General features: G+C 42.1%; 1 pseudogene; it reads right to left on the reverse strand.

Annotated features, from left to right (window-relative positions):
• Window positions 1-10,900: 10,900 nt before the first annotated feature.
• LOC137238425 (syndetin-like) lies at window positions 10,901-12,359 on the reverse strand (annotated as a pseudogene).
• Between the last annotated feature and the right edge of the window lie 456 nt (window positions 12,360-12,815).

The following is a 12,815-nucleotide window of genomic DNA, read 5'->3' on the forward strand; positions in this document are numbered from 1 at the left end:
AATTTGACCAAAGGAGCTATTTTGGGAAGATGCTGAAGTAGTTATTAACTGTGAACAGCTCCAGGAGCACGTTTCATCTAGAAATACTGATCTTTCAAATGACATCACGGCATGGACACAGGGGCTAGAGGAAGCCTATCAGAGTAAGGCAAAACAACTGCTTCTGAAGTACGCGAACATATTTGACCAGGATGGGTCCAAACCAGGCCGCACCAATCTTGTGAAACATCAAATTGACACTGGAGACGCGAGGCCGATACGTCAAGCTCCTCGTAGTGTTCCACTGGCGAAACGGGAAGTTGTTAGTCAAATCGTACAAGAAATGAGCGACAGCGGCGTCATCGAACCATCAGCTAGTCCGTGGAGCTCACCATTAATACTTGTAAAGAGGAAGGATGGAAAAATGAGGTTTTGCGTGGACTACCGGAAGTTGAATGACGTTACGAAAAAGGATAGCTACCCATTGCCAAGAATTGACGACACTCTGGACTCGCCATCTGGTATGAAATGGTTTTCCACACTGGACTTGAAAAGCGGCTACTGGCAAGTTGAGGTGAAGGATGGTGGTCTTTGGCAATTTACAATGATGCCTTTTGGACTTTGTAATGCACCAGCTACTTTTGAGAGACTCATAGACCAGGTACTGAAAGGTCTACATTGGAAAACATGCTTGGTGTACCTGGACGATATCATCGTATTGGGCAAGAACTTTGATGAACATCCTAAGAGCTTGGAGGATGTTTTCCAGATAATAGCTGGCGATGGTCTGAAGTTAAGTCCCAAAAAGTGTGCGCTGTTTAAAAAGGAAGTAAATTATTTGGGTCACAAGGTAACGACAGAGGGCAGCTGCACTGTAAACGAAAAGATAGAGGCTGTAAAGGATTGGCCAAGACCACAGAACCTACATGAATTGAGAAGTCTCCTTGGGCTGTGCACATATTACCGCCGATTTGTACCAAATTTTTCCAGCATATCCCATAGCCTCCATGAGCTTACAAGAAAAAATAAAGCTTTTGAATGGAAGAAGGAGCAAGAAGTGGCTTCCCAAACATTGAAGGACCGGTTGTGCACTGCCCCAATGTTAGCATATCCGATTCCAGGAGCAACATTTATTCTAGACACAGATCGAGTGGATATGCTATAGGAGGCGTTTTATCACAACTGGTCGATGGACAGGAGAAGGTAGTTGCATATTACAGCCGTTCGATTGAAAAACCAGAGAGGAACTACTGCGTTACGCGGAGAGAGCTGTTGGCATTGGTAGAGTGCATTAAACATTTTCACAAATACCTCTACGGCCAGCGATTCCGTGTCAGGATAGATCACGCAGCGTTAAAACGGAAGGACAATTGGCACGGTGCATCGAGCGACTACAAATGTATGACTTTTCCATTGAGCATCAAAAAGGTAGTATCCATGGAAATGCCGATGCAATGTCACGAAAACCATGTAGTTTGGAATGCAAGCACTGTTCAAAGGCCGAGGCTAAAGAAGACATTATAGATGTCCGGCAAATGACTATAACGTGTACGGATGAATGGGACAAGGAACAACTAAGAAAGTGTCAGCTAGAAGATACTGATCTGTGACATGTTATGCAAGGGCTGGAACGAAACGAAAGACAAAGCAGAGAGGAGTTGTAAGCAGAGAGTCCCATTGCGAAGTCATATTGGGCACAGTGGAACAGTTTAGAATTGATATCCGGTTGCTTGTATCGAGTATGGGAGAGTGAGGATGGTCAAAGAAAAAATAAACTGATAGTTCCTTCCAGAAAGAGGATTCCTGACATGCTCAGCGAGCTGCATAATGTTCCAAGCGGAGGTCATCTTGGAATCACGAAGACGCTCGAAAAGATTAAACAGAGATTCTACTGGGTTGGTTGCCGTCAGTCGGTCACTGAGTGGATTGCGAACTGCGAGGTTTGCAGCAGAGCGAAGGGGCCCAAAACCCGAAGTTACGGCCAGATGAAGCAATATAACTCAGGTGCGACATTTGAAAGGATCGCTATGGATGTCGCCGGTCCATTTCCTACTAGCAACGGCGGAAACAAATACGTACTGGTAGTTATGGATTATTTCAGCAAATGGCCAGAGGTATACCCAATCCCAAATCAAGAAGCGGAAACAGTAGCAGAAGTTGGAATTGAGTTCCAAGGTATGGTGTACCAATGGAGTAACATTCTGACCAAGGCAGGAATTTCGAATCAGCTGTCTTCCAGGAAATGTGTAAATCAATGGGCACTCGAAAAACACGAACAACTGCATTGCATCCTCAATCCGATGGTATGGTAGAACGATTCAATAGAGCATTGGAGGAGCACTTAAGGAAAGTAGTAGACCAAATAAAACACCACACAAAACAACCCCACAACATATTCAGCACAGCTTTAACACAACATCCAGTCACAAAAGGCCCTAGCAATACGACAAACCAACAAGTCTCAGCAACACGACTAGCAATCACAACACTTAATAGCAACACTACAAACTAACAAGTCTCAGCAACACAACGAGTGTTCGCAACATGTAATAGCAACACGGTAACCATGGCAACGCAACCTTTTGAGCTAGCAACACCAAACATAACAGCTATAAAAGGAGCGACACAGCAGTACAGCAGTTAGTTAGCACGGAGCTGTGGTCGTGACCGGAGCTACCAGTGGAGCGTCCCTCGAAGGCATCGGTTATATCATCCGGAGAGATCGTTTCATAGGAGTGAGTCGTGGCTTCAAGTGGTGAATGTGTCGGTTATACCACCAAACACCGCTTGAGACTTCGTAAGCAACGGTCCTAACGCGCACCCGCGAACAGGCGACGTGCCCCGCCTGCGCCGAAGGTGACCGCAGTCATACGCAAGCATACGACGCGGGGCACAACAGCGCTACGTAAACACACTACGCTGGCCGCAACATCACTACGCAAACATACTACGTTGGCCGCAGCAGAGTCACGATAACCTACGACGCTGGCCGCAACAGCGCTACGCAACCGCACTACGCTAAAATAAGACGCTGCCCGCAACAGCGCTACGCAACCATACTACGTTGACCGCAGCAGAGTTACGCAAATATACGACGTCAACCATACTAGAGTTACACACACGCACGCAGACGCACCGACACAAGCCGCAGCCGAGACAGCGCAGTCGCTAGCCTGACGAGAGACACGCCGACGCAGGGCGTCACAGAAACACATTTACACACACCCAGGCAACGACCAGCAAGGCATCCTAACGGGACGATCCTAACGGGACACGAGGACCGTTAGCCCACCACTAATCATAGAGCAAGCATAACGCGAAGTGAAGAACATATGCATACCTTTCTTTTATTACATTCTTTTCATTATATTTATAAAATATATAGAGTTAAAGAAATAAAGTGAATTATATGTGAAAACGATTTGCAAGTTGTCCCGTATTACAAATTTATTGTAAGTGAACCTTGGACACGGCGAGTATACCCCAAGCACTTATTGAAGAAGCACCGGGCAGTAAAAAAGCTTCGTTACAAAGTACTGTAAAGATTACGATACCCGCATACCATTATTCTTGATGGCTTACCGATCAGCAGTGCATGAAACAACGGGCCAAACCCCTTCAAAAGTAATTTTTGGCAACGACCTTAGACTGCCAGCTGATTTGAAGTTTGGGATAGATGCCAGTGCAAGGAGAAATGTCAAGAAATCCACTGGTGATTTGGAAGAAGAGCTAAGAGAAATACATGATCTGATAAGGCAACGAACAAAGAATATGAGTGACAAGATGAAAGCCAGATACGATAAAGCAATTAATTCGGAAGGTTTTCAGGAAGGAGATTTGGTGCTGTTATACAACCCACAACGTAAAAAAGGTTTGTCCCCGAAATTGCAGTGTAATTGGGAAGGCCGATGCAAAGTTGTAAAACAGATCAACGATGTAGTGTACCGCATACAAACCATCGGTAAACCACGAACCAAAGTAAAAGTGGTCCATTTGGTTAGGCTGGCAACATTTAGATCGAGAGATTTGTCTGATCGGGACGATCTATATATCTATCTCGATTCCTTTATAACTGAAAGACAAACCGTTATCCAATCAAAGTTAGTATACTCTGTGTGCAAAGCACGCTGAGTATAAAAACACATGACCCATTACAAAATGCCCTTGCCCGTCGTAATGTAACGTTGTTTAAATTTTTCCCCAAATCTATATATGTCACCCGGCCTATGAAGAGGTGGCTTATGACTCAAGAAAAAAGAAAACTACTAAGAAACTGATGAAATGCATTGTTTATCTTTAACAGCTGTTTCTCGCAATTTCATTATTGAGTCATAAGCCACCTTTTCATAGGCCGGGTCACATATGCAAAAGAAAGTGGTGTTAGTTACACTATTTATAACTCAAGAACGGATTAACCGATTTGGCTGAAAATTGGTGGAGAGGTAGCTTATTACAGTGAGATAAACATAGGATACTTTTTATCCTGTTCTGGCTAGGGTATTGAGATCAAAACGTGGACCTGGGTAATCCTGGGATGTGTTTGTACAGTATGGGTATCAAATGGAAGCTGTTTATGAGTACTTTGATACGGGATATTTTTCGTACCCCTGGCTAACTATGGTCACGAAATATAGGCCAAAACGTGGACTCGGGTACCCCTAGAATATTTTTATAGAATATGGGTAGCAAATGAAAGTTGTTGATGATTGATTTGGCACAGGGTAATTTTCATACCTATTTGTGACTAGGGTTTTGAGATATAGGCCAAAACGTGGACCCGGATACCCCTAGGATTTGTGTCTAATATGGATATCAAATGAAGGCTGTTGATGTGTGCCTTAGCACAGAGTAATTTTTATATCGCTGGGTGACTAGGGTTCGAGATATAGGTCAAAACGTGGACCCGGATACCCCTAGGATGTGTGTGTAATACGGATATCAAATGAAAGCTGTTGCTGAGAGCTTTAAAGTAATTTCCGTTGTCATATTCGGTTTAGTCGCATTGTTGCGGGGGCAGTGTGGACCCGGGGAAGTTGGGCGTGTGCGTCGCAATAAAAAGAAATAAAAACTATGAGATGGCTGCTGGCGCTCGGACGTTCCGAAAAAGAATACCAGAGTGTTACGGAGAAAAAGTCCGCGTCACCTGCCGATAGCTAACTTTCGTCGAGTTTTTTCCCCTTCGACGTTAGCGCTCGGCAGGCGTTAGCCGTTGATAAACTAATGCGCTCGTTAGGGTGGTTCGAAATATTTAGGCCGGTGGCCTAAACATGCCGACCCCCTTGCGACGAGCAACGGAGAACACGTCGATTACGTCAGCAACCTTCCCCAGGCACGAGATACAATATGCTGAAAGTATGATATGTATATATAAATGTATGCTAAGTACGGTCTCCAGTGGACATCCCTGTCTCCAATGATGCAGCCTCTCTGAACGACACTGTGGATGAAAAAGAAAAGGTTAGTAGTTATGTACGCGGGGTTGCATGGTTTTAATGCACCTTGTTAATTGGGTGTAGATTTTTTGTGATTGGCATAAAAATTCTATAGTATATAAACCTAGATGTAGTTGTGAGAGCAATGCCAGAACGTTATTACTGGAACGCTCCTGAAATAACCAGTCCAAAGACTGTCGGCTGCATGAGAAGCCCATTGACCGTTGCCGGGATTATGCCACTGGCCATGATGTTGGCGTAGACGTCGGCACCGAGTGTCAGTAGAACCGGCGCGGATCGATAAAACGTCGGGTCAGCGAGCTTCATGAATTGGAATGGTGCGGCGACCGAGGAGTCAATCGTCGCTGTTGGGTTCAGACGCATATGCCGTGCTACCACGGTAGCCTGTGTCGTGCTTTTGTCTGTCACTCCATATTTGCCGCGCACCACTAAGGTAAACTTCGTATGTTTTGCCGTGTTAAGCCGTTCGAGTTGGAGGTTATGGGATGGGTGCGCGTGAATTACGGAAAGCGCCCCCTGCCTCTATTCGTACAATCGCTGTGGGAGCGATAGCTATGAAGGATCGGGTGATCATCATCGCTACGTGGGTTTCCCGAAATCGCCCTGTTCTGAAACCAGTAGAAATCGTCTGACGTGGAGCTATAGTGGCAGTGGTACCTTCGTTTCTCGGCGGGTACGGGGCATCTCTGTCAGTAGAGCGTCGGGTCGAGCGGAGCGGACGCGACTACGCGTCGCCCCGGCGTCCACTGGCATTTCCGTGCGATGGGCGGAAAGGACGTGTGTCCGCGCCATCCCCGTGTCTCTTTTGTGCCTGGTCGCGTTTCCGGTCCGGGATTGCTATCTGCTTCTCATGTTGAAGCAGCGGTCGAAGGATCGTGCTTCATCGCTGAACGTTGGGACGGTGGCTAAGGCTGCGGCATTTCTGGCGATCTCTTCCATCTCTTCCTCCTAATCTGCTACCTGTTGTGCCCATGATCGGCTGTCCTCCGTGATGTGTATAGAGAGCACCTCGTCGGCGCTTGCTTCTTCGTTGTGGTAGGTAGGGCGTGGCTGCGGTTGCTCATCCTCCATATACGGCCCGGAGTCGTTCTTCTGCCGACATTCCAATGTACAGCGGGCATAGTCGTACGCCAAAAAGTATATTTTATTTGCTAAATGTTTTCAACCGCAAATAAAATTATTGAGCATAAACTAAAGATAAACTGTATTTTTTGTTGTTTTTCTAATACAGGCAATACGCGTTTATATACGCTATTAATTGTGTTGAATAGGGTATCACGGTAAATCAGTGTATTTTCAATTTCTGTAATTCAGAGCTGGTAAATAATATTGCCGTCGGCGACGTCGTAAAAACAAAATGCGCTACAGGTGTAAAGAGTCCTTCAATAAAAGACTTGGAACACTATTTGTGTTGCTTTTGGCAATTTTGTGTGAAAATCACAAAGTTGTGGTGTGTTTGTTGATTTCAACACAACCCTGGTGGGGACAGCCTTCATTACCGGGTGTGGTAATTTGTGGAACTGTCAGCTATTAGCTGTTCCATATATATGAATGGTACAGCTGTGCGGTGCTGCTCACTAGACAACGTAATTATACCTAATGATCCTGTTCGGGAAGTATTTAAGGAAATGCGCGTGTGAGTTCCGACCCGATGTAAACTTGTATAATCTTTTCGAACAATCTTCATCTTTTTCCTTGTCTTGCGGTATTTAAGTACAGAAGGTTTGTTTACCTTAAGGTATTTTCGTGTTTTTTTTTTTTGTTAAGCTTGCCGTCGACCGCTGTTCATCTGATCAGCTCTTTTGCACATTTTGCTGATGTCCGTCTGGCATCACTGTAGTGCCGTGTTGTTGTGTTTACTAAGTTTTTGCACAAGAACGGCATTTATAGCGTGACCTGTAACGTGTCCAAACAAGCATGTAAGTATGCGCCACATGGGTTTCGCACCCTATAGATGCAGCTGCGGGAAGCGATACCCTTCGGCCTCCTCGCTGTGGTTACATCGGAAACGAAAACAGGCTTCGCTTTAACAATTTTTTTTTGCATTTTTCCCCAGTTTTGTAGATATATATTTATCAATAAATTATAAAGATATCTGATTATTTGCTCCGTTTTTGTAAAACACGCTTAATTGGGCGTAAATTGGCTATAAAAAATTTCTCCCCCCTTATTTATTTTATAAATTTGTTGTTTTTTTCTTTATGTTCCGAAGGGTGGTATGGTGTTTCGAGCACCTACCTAGCTCGAGTATGACTGGTCGGGCTTGTCGGATCTCACGGATCCGAATTGTCGTCCCATGGTATCGCACAAGGTGTTCACTTAAGAGACGAAAAAAGAAGTGTCATACGGGTGGCAACCTTTTTTGTTCATTCAAAATGTCATTCATTCATGTAAATGAATATACAGACAAAATAATTACTTCATGTGCAATAAGAAACTATACAGTCAGACTCATGGAATGCCAATGGGCAACCCGCTTTCACCGACAATCGCTGATATTATTATGGACGACCTTTTCGACAACACCATCTCGAAGCTCAAACAACAACACAATATTGACTTGACATTTATTATTAAGTATGTGGACGATGTTTTCGCAATAGCAAAACGCAGTGACTTGAATATAATTCTAGAGACGCTAAACAAATACCACCATAAAATCCAGTTCACTATGGAAATGGTGGAAAACGCGAACATTCCTTTCCTTGATGTTCGTACACACAGAGAAACAATAATATTAAATTATATTGGTACTCAAAACCAACGTCCTCTGGCCGCCTAATTAACTTTTTCTCCTCCCAACCAACCAAATACAAAATCAACACAGCGAAGAATCTGATAAATAAAATACTGACCATAAGCAATCAAGATTTCCATGACGCCAACAAAGAGAAGATACATTTGATTTTAAGAAATAATAATTACCCCAACTACCTAATACACAAATTGATTAACCAGGCGATCATAAAAACCAGTAACCACCTCAAAAATTACCAGACGCAGCAACAACAGACACTAAGAAATACCGCAGTGTGACATGTATTCCTAAACTCAGTCCTTTAGTCGATCACAACATAATTAAATAACAAAACATCACACTAGCTTACAAGTCCAACAATACACTGTCCAAAATATACACAAAAACAAAGACTCCAATAGACAAGCAACAACAAAACAACGTGATATACAAAATAGAATGTAAAGGAAAGGAGAACGAAAACTGTGATAAAACATACATTGGGACGACAAAGCGGGCGCTAGGTGTTCGCATTGCCGAACACGCAGCTGATATTAGAAAACAAAATCACAGCACATGCTCAACTTTGGCCATACAGCTTATTTCACGAACACCAAAATTATTGATAACGAAAAAAGGGAGATGGTGAGATAAACACTTGAAAGCTTACACATTTTAAACAACAGACAAACGACGATGAACAGAAAGGAGGACAGCGACAATATCGCCGCTGCATACATGCTATGCTTGAGTAAATAAATAAATTAGTAATGACAAGACTACCACGTAGGGTGGTACTGATATTTTAGTTCTATATGTGTGTTCTTATTGTCCAATATAGTTGTAAGTGTAATTTAATGTTTTCATGTTAATTTCTATGGGTTGTGACAGTTTGTTTCTTTATTTATTTATTTGAAAATAAAAATAGTGTAGCCCCTGAAGAGGCTGAAATATTCAGCGAAACGTCGGGCGAAAGGTAAAATAAATCTCTATTTGTACCAGGAAATATTAGATCAGACTAGCCTACTCAAAAAATACATGACTATACAGACATTTTTGAATGAATTTTCTTTAAAACGAAACGTGGTATAGGTAAGTATGCTTTTTTTTTTAATTCTGCATATTTTCTCTAATTTCCTATTTTTTTATTTCGTTTCAGCTTTCTAGAACCACTTGGCCCCCGGTAATGACATTGTCAGGGGTATGGTATAATAAAATACCGCATTTCCCATGCTACGGGCTAAAATGTACGGTAACGCTCAGCTTGCTGGCACGCTTCAAGATAGTGCCCATGAGCTCCATGTACTTACATAGCGAAGTGTTGGGTCTGAAGGGTCTGTTACGCGTAAGGCACCTGAAAACCCAGTTAAATTGCACTAGGGGGTTGAAGGTGGGTTCTCACTTATGATCATAGTGATGTTACAGAGACGATAATGAATTTCCTGAAAGATTGCTAGACATTACCAAGAATTAGAGATGGTGTACGATTCGATCTCTACTTGGCTAAACGAAACAAAGAGTTTATTGCTGTGAACGTGCAGCTTATATGACAAGTGCCACAGCTGATATTCGCAACAGGAGACCATTTCATATCGGTTTCATAGCGCAGCTAGGGAAGGTGCAATTCGGACGTAGTCCTGCGGATAATTGGTATATGCCGGTTGATACTGATTCCCTGCTGCTGCAACCATTTAGTATTTATTTGGGTAACGTTGCTTATGAAGACTTGGAAAGGTAATTTCAAAGTCTTATGAATAATCAAGTAGATAGCGATACAGCAAATTTTTATTTTAGGACAATGTGACTGAAATTTGCGAACGGCTGTTTGAAATACAGTGAAGCGTTGGTAGAACCAGGATGCTTTTGTGCGCATACAACAACTTCCAGATCTGATAGCCTATCTCCGGTTAACTCGATTTTATATAACTTTTATACAGGTTACGATGCATCCATTACCGGGTTGAAACTTGGCATTAAAGGTTTTAGCTCGACATAGCTACACATTAGGCCGAGTTAATTTGTGGGGAGGCATAATATCCCCCATTGCTCTGTGAAAATCATATTCTAGGGATCAAAATAAGAAACTTTGCCGAAGGAACCACGAATTCTGATGTCCACCCCTTTGGGTCGTAGGGGCAAATTTTGAAAAATCCCACTTTGAAATGCCTATGTTTTTCTTTTTGGAGTTTATTTTTCTCTTTAGAAATTTATTTAGTCAGAACATATGTAAATGAAAAAATCAATTTAACTTAGTAATAGAAAAGAAATTTAAAAAAATTATTAGAAATTAGCGTTTTTACAACCCCCTTTTAAAACCAAGGCATCACTGTGATGCATTTGCATGCCGTAAACATAGTTGTGTAGGTTTTTTATTCAACCGTTTTAAAAAATGAAGGTATCACTGTGACACAATTGCAGATCGTAAAATTGCTTGTGTTGTTTTTTTAAGCCACCACAAGACACAACAGGTAAAATTGAAATTGCCCCCACCCAAAAGTTCGACCCAAGGGGGGGGGACATCAGAATTCGTTTTAGAGTATGGTTCCTTCGGCAAAGTTTCTTATTTTGATCCCTAGAATACGATTTTCATAGAGCAATGAGCGATTTTTAAATCGACCCGCCCTACTACACATCGTCCCGCAGATGCTATTTAAGTTGGTGCTACGCTTTGTGGTTGCAGGAGGTATATAATGCATTTGCCTTGCATACAAATCGTGATTAGAAAAAAAATTTAATTATTATGTTGGAAGCTAACCTGATTTACATCCCATTCGACTTCACTTATCATAGCAAGTATGGTTTGCAAATCGATTACGCGTGATGTAATACAGGTATAACCCGGACGTGCAAATATCTGCCATAGATTAAATATAATTAAATTACTCGGTTAGCATAGAACGCTCTTGTGGCGGTAACAAATGTATAAGGTAATTGCGTAGTGTTTGGAAATGTTGCGTCATACAGTGACCACTTTCAACAGCATTATATAAGTTGTGATAGTCCATACAGCGTATCGGGATTCGCATGCTCGTTATTTACAAGTGATGAAAAGTTTAGAGGCCACAGTGTTATATTTGCTACAATCTTCTATTGTACGGTTTGGAGTTCTTGCTCTAGACGTGTGTCGTAGAACTTTTCCATTGTTACTGAAGCATGTTTACCGAAAATTTCATGTACGGCATAACCATAAAAAGCCGTTAATTCGGGCATACTTGCAACTGTTTTCGGTGAAGTACAATGCAACAATTTGCACATTTGCAAGTTACGCCCGATACAACGAAATACATTGAGGGTAGTGTTGTTAATAATAACTTGGCCTTGAATACCGTCATCATCGTATTTGCTTTGCAAACTTTTATGTTCGTCATCACTTTCTTCGGAGCAATAGCAGGAAGCCTGATCTACAATACCAGAAAATATGTCTTCTCCAAGCATCGCCACTTCCAAACCACCATCGAAGGGTGAACTTTTTTCGGAGAAACGCAAAAAGTAACCATAGGAACCTATATGAAGCTACCACCAACTTGTGACTGCACCGATACTAAGTCATCACAATTGTTATTGCGTACGGGTGAATTATTTGGCTGCAGCTACTGATAGTGTTGATGCTGAGACGAGTACTGGGGCAACAGGTGGCGATTTATGTCGTCTTACGGTAATACGTACAGAACGAAATTCCGGCAGTTGAAGTATATTCCCAAACGAGTTAACCATTGTCCAGGACTCATTATCAAGAAATAGGCAGATCTCCTCCAGACATGCAATGTGATAGCGTTGGAATATCACTACAAATGCGCGATGGGTTTTTCTTCAATTTTTCTTGCATATAAATATCAGGTGATTCTTCCGTGTCGAGAGGATAGAGCTTATAGTTTTGATGCGACACAACTATTTGGTAATAGGATGCCAATATAGTCCAAAATGTTTTACATAAACTAATTAAGCATGAAATATATTTATCCACAGTCACTGATTCGCAGAGTTGTACATAAAGAAACTTTATATTTTCTTCAATATTAGGATCATTGCAAGCTCGCAATACCGAGTTTACCGAGGAATGTATGGCAGAAATGATATGTAGCTGATCCATAGCAAGAAGTGATTTGTTAAACCGTTTGTAAGCTCCTGGTAATTTTGTATGTGAAATTGGGAACCATCTCATTAAGCACAGTGTCCAACTGAAATTCGGTTCATTAGCAGATGTGTTACTTAAGAAGCGTATATATCAGGATCAAGTACAAACTATGTTAGCCACATACGTATATCCTGAATTTCAAAATCCTGCTGGACGTATGCGCGCCCGTGCTTTAGTTTGATTTTAAGGCAAAAGTTTCTCTAGTTAAGTTATCTGTCCAAAAGTCCTGACATTTTTTTTTTTTTTTTTTTGACTGCTTATTTCAGTGAAGGTGATTGGTATATGAACCTAGAATTGCTGGTTCTACTCGATCATTATGCATCCGAGGAGAACAGTATCATCACTGTGGATGACTGGAATGGGTGTACACACAATTGCATCTGCTCTCCCGAAAGTGAGAATTGTGAAACCAACACGGGATCCTGAGGTAAATAAAAATTGTACGTGCTTTTTTATTTTCACAGGTTTGGGTTGAATAAAATTGTAGATTGGAATCAATGGGTTGTCCCTT

This window comes from Eurosta solidaginis, chromosome 1, assembly GCF_040869045.1.
Source record: "Eurosta solidaginis isolate ZX-2024a chromosome 1, ASM4086904v1, whole genome shotgun sequence".
Lineage (NCBI taxonomy): Eukaryota > Metazoa > Arthropoda > Insecta > Diptera > Tephritidae > Eurosta > Eurosta solidaginis.